Source organism: Harpia harpyja, chromosome Z, assembly GCF_026419915.1.
Source record: "Harpia harpyja isolate bHarHar1 chromosome Z, bHarHar1 primary haplotype, whole genome shotgun sequence".
In the NCBI taxonomy this organism is placed as follows: Eukaryota; Metazoa; Chordata; class Aves; order Accipitriformes; family Accipitridae; genus Harpia; species Harpia harpyja.
The window spans coordinates 29,216,538-29,226,160 of record NC_068969.1 but is presented as its reverse complement, the minus strand read 5'-3'; positions in this window follow the sequence as shown (position 1 = coordinate 29,226,160).

The window sequence follows — 9,623 nt, the reverse complement described above, 5'->3', positions numbered from 1 at the left end:
CCGCGCGCGGTGACGTCAGGGCCCGGGGGCGCGGCGGGGAACCCGGAAGTGGAGCGGGAAAGGCGGCGGTGGCGGCGCGGCCTCGGCCTCGGCCTCGGCCTACCCGCCCCGTTCCCTGAAAAAAAAGCCTTGGGGGGGGCCTGGAGCTGCCCGGTGAGGCCTTGGGTCGGCGAATCCCGCCAGGTATCCAGAGCTGGGGCTGCTGCTCAGAGGGCAGGTGTCCCCGGGGGAAGGTCGTGGGTCCGCTCCCAAGTTTGCGTTTGGATGGGAATTTGTGTGAAGAACGGTGTGGGATGAAGCGTTTCGCGGCAGGTGTCCTCGGGGGAAAGTTGTGGGTCCGCTCCCGAGTTTGCGTTTGGATGGCAGTTTGTGTAAAGGAATGATGCGGGACGAAGCGTTTCGCGGCAGGTGTCTCGTGCGTCTTCGGAAATAGGCGAGGATGGCATCGTGTTTGGCCTGTGCTAAAACTCCGAAACCCCGACCGCCACGAGTGGTCCCGGCACCCTTGCTCTGGCACAACAAGAGGAAGCGCATTGAGCTTCATCTCAGGGGTGCGTCGTCTCGCTCCCTTGAAAATCTTTCCAGATTTGGTCAAATGACTGCCGATAACCCGCATTAACGCAGATGGTCGGTGGAGGTTTCCACCTCTCTCGGCTCTGTCTGCACAGGAAGGCTGTGAGCTGTTCCCTGTCCCAAGGACAACCCAGAGAGGCCACATACCATGCGTGCGGCTGAAATGTTCCACCCCCTCTTAGCTCCTGGTCACGACTGATGGCCACATCCATTGAAGTAGAGCCATGGGAGAAGACAAAACATTTCTTATCCAGGTTGCTCCCAGCTGCTCTCTCTGTTACGACAGAAAGCAGCAAGCTTGTATGTTCTGTTCTCAATGGCCTTCTGCAACACCCAAGGAAGGAATAAGTGAAATATTTTCCTTCTTCACTGCAGAAGATGCTATAATGTATTGGAGAACTTGTCTACTTAAATTTTACAAATCGTGTTTGGTATTTTGAGCCTCTTGATTGAGCCAGTATTTTCCCTGTACTTCCCATGTTGGAAAAAAGCAGTGCTTAGATGTCTGTCTTTTGATGAGACATTTGGAATGCCATACGACAGTGCTGTGACTGAGGTCTAGCCCATCAGCTCTGATTATTATCTGAGCAAATCAGAGGAAGTCAGGGTTGGAAATCATTTAATGAACATTTTCAGGTAACTGTACTCATGTAAGCAACCCTGTCCTCTCACTCGAAGTTCATGCCGTCTCTGGCAAGTAGTGCTAAATTGCAAAGTGAACCTGGTTAGGACTGATTCAAGTTAAAAGTAGTGATTTTTGTTGGGGTCTTAATCTGATTCGCTATCATTCTCCACCTCCTGCAGCTCCCACCAAAAAAAACCCCAAAACAACCAAAACCCCCTAACAATAAGAAAAATGAACCGGTAGAATGTAGGAGTCACGAACAAGTTTCAGGGGCAGCTTGCATGAGCAGTACAGCTAAAAAAGCGCCCTGTGATCTTGACACAGCCACTTACAATTGCAGGTCCAGGGAAGGATGTAAGAAGGAAAAATTCATCACAACAAGGGGTGGCGGGGGAGTGGTTTTGGAGATGCTTGACCAGCAAAGAACTATTGACCATAGAATTGAAGCTCTTCGTATTACGAAGAGGTAGCAGGTTGAAAGTGGAGGTCTCCAATATCAGCCAAATAGCAGCAGCGAAGAAGAAACAGAGGTAGTGTGTGGTAGATAGTCAGTCGCTGCAAGCTGGGCTTTTATCTCTTGTTTGCATGTAGGACTGTGGAGTTCTGGTGTCGTCACAGGCTTCTGTGATCTACAGTAATACCAGTAATAGGCTCATACTAGCAAAAATACTAATCTGCATGCTTACTGTTGTACCTAATCAAATGGAGTGGTTTGATTCTTTTTCAAAATCTGTGTCTGTTTTCAGTCTTCTATCCCTCCTAATGCTAGAGCATTCCTAGATGGATATAGATATGTTGCTTAAGCCCAGTGTTTTAGACCTGTTTATTGCTTGTTGAATGTCCAGTAAGGTTTTTGAGTTCAGTTTGCAGAAATAGGAAGTGTGAGTAGTTACATCTGAAATAGATGGAAGCTGTGATTTGCCTACACGAGGTGCTGTAGTATGTCAGATATGTTAAAAGTTAGGTCTGCATTACTTTTGGTTGCGCATCCAAGATTATTAAAACGGCTTTGCCTTAATTTCAGTTCACAATTTAAGCAAAAACGTCATTTACTTATGTGGATTATGGGAAGGCAAGTTAAAATTTAAAACACTCACGTGCAGTAGAAATAAATTCCATAAAATATCTTCAACATTTAGGATTTTACCCATGTCTGGTAAATGGAGCTGCATTTCAAAGAACATAGAGAAAACAAGGCATTGAACTGCTGGTTGTTACATTAGCACTATTCATCCCGTGTGGCATTTGAAACAACAGTACCCTGCAAAAAAGAGTATGTGGTCATGTAATTAAAACTATCTTGGGCTGCATGTTGTTAATGACTGCCAGTGTGTCTCGAGTCTGTAGGAGATTACAGACCTAGTTAAAACTGATGGGTGGATTCAGCATTTGTTAATGTTGTCCTTCAAGTCTAGATAGCCTCTGTAGGAGGGAACATGGATTGCAGCAACTCATACCCAGCTGGGATGACCCCCCATAGACTGCTCAGTTACTCAGTACTACGCAGAACTAGACCAGATTTTTATATACTTGTGAACATAGATAAAAATAGAAAGTGTGGTAAGCTGCAGAGTGATGCTACCCAGAGCAGATCATGTCATTGCAGTATGATCGCCATTTCTTACACAGGAGTAAATCAATGCCCTGATGTATCTAAACTGAAGTAAAAGAACTGATTCCCCATGGGGAGTATTACTGAAGGTGGGGATGATGATAATTCAGACCAGAATTACCTGGTAAGGTGGATGTGGACTGGCTAAGGAGGAGACTGCAAAAACCTAAGCTGAAAGGCAGTTATCAGGTAGGTAGGAGAGAAGTGAACAGGAACACTCTTTGGGGATTGTGATTAGTTTTTGGACATGATATGTGCAATATAGTCATTAATGAGACAGAGATAAGAATTTGATGTGCATCCATGAAATCTGCAGATGACACTAAGTTGAAAGGTATTACGAGTAATGATCTTGACTAGAGAGAAATGGGATGAAATTTAACAGCATAAAGTTCAAAATCAGGCACTGAAAGAACAGAAAACCTTTCCTACGAACTCATTAGTTAGGGTAAATGAGGAGGAAAGAGGTCTTTTTTAGGGACATTAAGATTTCTCGAAGACCTCACGAGACCTGACTTTCTGTATCTCACCACGAGGGTTAAGCCAATAGCCAGATGGTCACAGATCTGCAGGAGAGAGGCACTTCTCTTTTTTCTAGTATGAACTAGACATCTATCATGTGTTTGCCTGGACTTGATCCCTAAAGGAGTCCTTTCTGTTACCATGCCTTTGTTTTTTCCCTCCCAAAATATAAATAATAAAACAAAGGCCAGCGACTGTGTTCCTTTCCCATGAAACAATTAGGAAATTGAATTGGAAAGAGAGGGAGTCTCAAAGAGAAAAATTGTCAACTGCTAGTCACGTGAAATAGCAGCGACACTGCACTGAAAACAGCACAGAGAGGAAAAAAGAAAATCAAACTCAGAAACAAGACCCAGAGACTTTCAAGAAGGCCACTAAACTAATAGTACCTTGGAAGGAAGGGGCCTGGGATGCGCTGGGAACATGAGATAAGCAGGCCAGCCGACTGATGAAGGAGGCACTGACCTGGGCGAGTGGCTCTGCGAGTGTCTGTCTGCAGCACGGAGATGAGAAAAGCTGTTCTCACCAAGGGCTGCAGTCTGCATGACAGAACATGACATTTTCAGTGCTGTCAGTATGAAAATACTATTTTTTTTTTTTTTTAAATTTAGAGGCAAAAAATGTAACTCAGAAGAACTGTATCGAACACGAGAGAAGTTATTTTAAGACTTCATCATCATATCTAAAGAGGAGCACACCAGGGGAACCAAATATTTGTCGTGTCTATGACAAGTGATCATGGTCTGAAGACAGTTCTTATTACAGTAACATAAATACTGCTTTAACAAGGCTTATTTCAAATGGCTGAAAAAAATGTCAAGTCTCATCAACTCAAAAAATTGAACAGAAAAGCTGAATGAAAATATTATGAATGAAATCATTTTGAACCCCCAAAATGTAAGCTTCTGGTATTTAATACTGTAGCTTAGTGGAAACAGGGAAGAAACTCTTAAGGTCCTAAATATAAATGCAGAATAAACAAAAAGGGAATTTGGTAATGGATACCAAGGAAGCTAGGAATTATTTGAAACTTGCATGAGAAAAGAGTCAAAGCATAAAAGGGGAAAAGCTGCAATATGCAGTATTTTTAATTCCCATTCTCTGCATACATTCTTTATGATGTGCTCTTTGTTGTCCTAGATTTTATTTGTTTCTGTTGATTTTATTTATGTTTTTTGTCTTTTTAAAAGCTGCCTGCAAAACTTCAACTGGCACAAAGACACAGAAACAGCAAGATAGGACAAGAAATTCGGAATGACAGAAGGCGCCTTGTCTTTTTTTTTCTATTTTTTTTATACCACCCGCTCACAATTAAAACTTTATCTCCTCCAGATGACACACAGAAGGTGGGCAGGATTTTAGAAGCAGCTGATAGATGATTGTAGCAAGTAGGATGTCTGATTTTAATAGCTATCCTGCAATGCAACTTTCATAAGCAGTTGTTAAATCCTCCTGTGGTTCAGTTCTGGTAGAACACCACAGCCCTTTCTTCAGAAGTACCTACGTTTCTGCTTTCAGCACCTGACAGCGTGAAGTCCTAACATCTTTAGTTCTCAGTCAGATTACTGCTGGTTAAGAGTGTGCTAGACCTTGCAAACGCAGTTTGCAACAGGGGCACCCAAGTATACTGAGACTTTTATTTGAATTTACATTTGCAAAATGGTCTGTCTGTTTATTGCACTTGAGCTTTGTGCTGAATCCTGAAATTGAAGGATGTGATCCAGTTTAGGAATCCTTTGCTGTGACAAAAAGATGCAAAGGGTATCAGGATAGAGAAGAATCACATGAAAAAATGCATTATACTTTTGCTTTGTCCTACTGACTGTCTTATGTCACCTACTTTATGAAAATCACAAGGTATTATTTAATGCTGAGCAATGTGTTTGCACAATAGAGACCTAGCTCGTCAGACACAGATCTGGAAAAAATACCAATTTTTTTAATCTTAAAAATTAAGATTAATTTTTTTTGTCAATGACAGCTGCTATTTCCAGAGGTTAAAAAAAATAAAAGGCATAGCCTTGTCATCTAGCAGTTGCATTTAAGAACAGCAGCCTTTAGGATGTGTGATTCTTGGGAAAAGTTATCCTGTGTCTTTTGGGACACAAAAATTCCTTCTGAGGCTAAGCCAAAAAGAAAAGATAGTGGGAGAAAAAAAAAAAATCCCTTTAGAATTCCCTTGGTAGCTTCTGTTCATTTGTTCTTTTGGCTTGACATCGATGGAATAGGCTTTTTGTGTACCGTGTACAGCGCATAAATACAGAGACTGCATTTCATGAAAAATAAAAATACGTTAGCTTTCCTGACAAAGATGATGTGTTACCTTTTGAGAAACACTTTTCATAAGAATTAAATTAGAAATGTTAAAAAAAATGTGAAATACTGAAAACTCATGAAAAACCAACATTGTTCTTGAGTGCTCTGCAAGGCTGAAACACCTCTCTTTTGGCTTGAAAGTTTTCTTTAATTCAAAATTCTTATTTGGCTTGTTGTTTACACCCTGAATCTGTTTCTTATGTCTTATTCCTGGATAATTTATTTTGGTTCCTGCTATTGTGCCAAAAAGTATGATACACAAATATTCTCAAATTTGTCTTCAGCAGTTTTTGCTGAAACTCGAACATACATAAATCTGTCGTGACATTCACTCTTATGCTTCATTATATGTTCTCGAGAGTTTTTACAGTCTGTTATGTCTTTGTTTTTCACTTACTGCTTTTGCATTTGTGGTAAAGATTAAATATATATGATCTATATTTCAAGTTACCACTCCTAATTCTTTGGTCCTGTATATAGTTGTTCAGAAAAATGCCAGACTGATATGAAAAGTTTTGGTGGAATGAAACAAAGATTGAAAGCAACGCTATTGACAGAACTTTATGGTCTGTGTTCTACTATTTACTCTGTAGATATATGGGTTTACGACGTAAACCTTGCAAAGTTATTTCACTGCTGTTACATGTGCAAACAATTTAATTGTACTTCGAATTTTGAAATATTGGCTCTCAATATATGATTACACGATTTATTTTTGCAAGAACGTATGTAGCATACCTATAATTTTTCTGTTCCAAACTATCAATCCCTCAACTCCACAAATGATTTTTGAATAAATTATGCATGTTAGAGCAGATGACTGCTCCGGGGTATTATATAACTTTTTTAAAAATTGTACAACTGTCATCTAAACAATTTGTGTACACATAAAATGGAAGAGCAAATTCATGTACCTTTTCTGTTATGTAGTTTAAGTGCACATTTTGGAACTCCAGCTGGAAAAATGTGATCCCTAAGATGGCGCAGCACATAAGATACCAGCATTTTTCTGTTCTTCCCACTTCTCACCATAGAAGGAAGACTGTGGTTATCAGGGACAGATCTGACAAAGCTGAACTAAGAAATCATGTCAATAATAGACCATTTCAGTAGAGAGATTTAGATGGAATGAATTCCTGTAGTGCCTATTGCCATGATAAACACTTTTTACAAAGACTAAACTCACAAATTACTTCTGCTACTGGCAGTTATAGTGACTTTATCAATGCCCAAACTACTTAAACAGATTGTAACCGTCATGTATTGAACAATCATCAGTCCAGATGGAGAGAAACCAAACCAGCAACAACAGCAATGGAATTAACATAAGAATATAAACATAATAATAAGCAAAAAATCCCTTCCCCTTCCTGGCATCTCCTTTAAACAAAACCACAACCCTGCCACCAAGCTCCTACAAAACAACTAGGTATGTCTCACCTTGGAGCTTGTCAGATTGGACCAGCTTGCCCAAATGTCAAAGAGGGTAGGGTTAAAATGCAAAAGCTTTAACGAAAAAGTGTCTCATTACTGGGGCTGGAGAACTACTCGTCTATACGCACTGTATGCTCTTTGAGACACTTAATCGCAATGTACGCTGCTGCATAAGGTGTGGTTGCAGCCTCATCTGGAAACGGCAGGAGCGATCATAAAACTTGACAGCTGAGCCAAAACCGGGGAAGGGTGAGAAGGGGAGGGAGTGAAAATGAAAGGGTTGCAGGACTGGTTGGTTTTGGTTCACAAATCTAAGAACTGCATGAGACATATACAGCACCTTTAAAACATGAAGAATTAAACCGCATTCTTTGGCTCGTTAGCTTGGAGGTGTCTGTGCTCTAGTACCAAAGCCTGGTGGAGGTACAGTGTTGCTCAGTAATGTTGATTGGGACCCTGCATAGTTTTTGGAAGTAAAGAACAGTCTACCATGTTCTGGTTAATTATTTGTCTGGATTGAAGAGGAGGCCAGATGATTAACATTACACATTTGTGTTGCATTAATGCAGCAACCTCCATCAATCTGTCCATTCATAAAGCGGACGGGCGTGTGTAACTGGGGAGACTTAACTGGAATAGAAACGGTTGCTGTTTGAAGAGACCTAATCCGTTTGCCTCTGAAAAAAGTCTTCATAGCACATGTTCAGCCGTCAATTTCCTGAAGTTAATACATACCTGCAGGTAGGATTCCTGCCAAGATTATTTCATTCCCAAAGCCACATCTGGCTTACTGTAGAAAGTAATCTGTTTGCTAGTCCATACACCAGAACAAAGACCACCTGCCATTTCAACCTCTTACCTCCCCAATGTTCGTTCCATTCTCTAGGGGGAAAGCATAATCTTAACATACATACATACATAATAAAACCCATTTAAAACATGTTTATTACATAGAATGAGAGATATCAATAAAGTGTCCAGAACATAAGCAAACAAATTCTTAAAGGTATTATTTCTGGAATATACAGAGAGGTGAACATCCAAGTGAAAACAACTACTGCATTTCTTGAATGATAACCTTGCAGGTGGTTGGTTTGAATTTTACATTTATTAAATTCTTGGTTCTCTAAGACTCTGTATAAGCTTTGAGAAGGCATAGGCTTTATTGATATGTATTTAGGTGTTTGTAGGTTGTGAAAACAGATGTGCTATGGATTTCCAAGTGTAAATTAAAGGTTCAGAGAACTTAAAGAAAATAAAACCTGGGGTGAAATACATTAGTTTAAGTAAAAAACATAAATAACTCACAAACAGCAATGCATACAAATAGCTCCCACTATCCCACTCTAAGGTAACAGAGGTAGCTTAGAACAATGGAAAAACATAGATATTACGAAATTCATGTGGAACATTAGGAGCAGAAATGTTCAAACAACACTAAACCTGAAATTATTAGCCATATAGGACCTACACTGTTTTAAATCTGTATGACAGTCTAGAAAATGAATTATCTACCTGTGCGCAATACCCACATTCTATATTATAACAAACATTAACCAGTAAGTTTTTCAAGGATGCCTGAAAGACAATATTGAGGTGGAAAACAAAACAGAGTCAAGATGACACATGAAGACCTATGTGATACTATTTCTTTATGGAGACCAAATATCCAAAAGTTACTAAGACTTTTAACATAGAAAACACCTATTGTGGGACAAAAAAATAAAGTAGTTGGATATTAGATAATTACAAATTTACCAAAGTTGCTTGCGTAACCATATTTCTGTCCTCTGGTGAATTCATCTAGGGACAAAATATATATGACCATGTCATTAACAGTTAGCTTAAGGAACATACACGGGTGCATTGGTAATCATTCATCAGGTGTTTTCTAATGCATGAGTGCTTGTTTTAAAAGAGTAATTTTAATTAATGTATTTATTATTGGGAGAGCTGAAAAGATATTATTTTTCTAAAAAGCTGTCCTGAAAAGGGAAAGACAAAGCTATGTGCTGTTGCAGCAAACTTCCACCATGAACAAAGTCTGAAACCTGAGTTTGTCACAGCAGACGTGGCATGCTCTTTGAGCCTGTAACTGCGGAAGATCATACCTGTTGAATATGATCACCATTATGCAGTTCTTTGCCTCCTTTCTAGATAGAGAACGGATATGACTTGGGTCTGTGTAGACGCTGAGACTGATGGCTGTTGGAGCCTGGATCGATTTACTGCAGCAACTGGATAATGAGGTATTTTAGCATGAAAACAGTTTCTTCAGTAGGAAATATTATAAAGTGTCTCCTCAGAGATGGTTGTAACCTACTAACAGCTGAAGTTGTCATGGATCTAAAGGGCTTGATCTGGTAGTCATCAAATTTGCACTAGCCATGACTTGATGGCTCCTTGTCAGCTTAGGGATAGTTGTCTGCTAAATTTAGACACACAATCTTAATTCAGATGATCACTTTATGTCATTGGTACTTCATAATTGCCAGCTCTTCCTGAGACACTGTCCTGGTTTCAGCTGGGGTAGAGTTAATT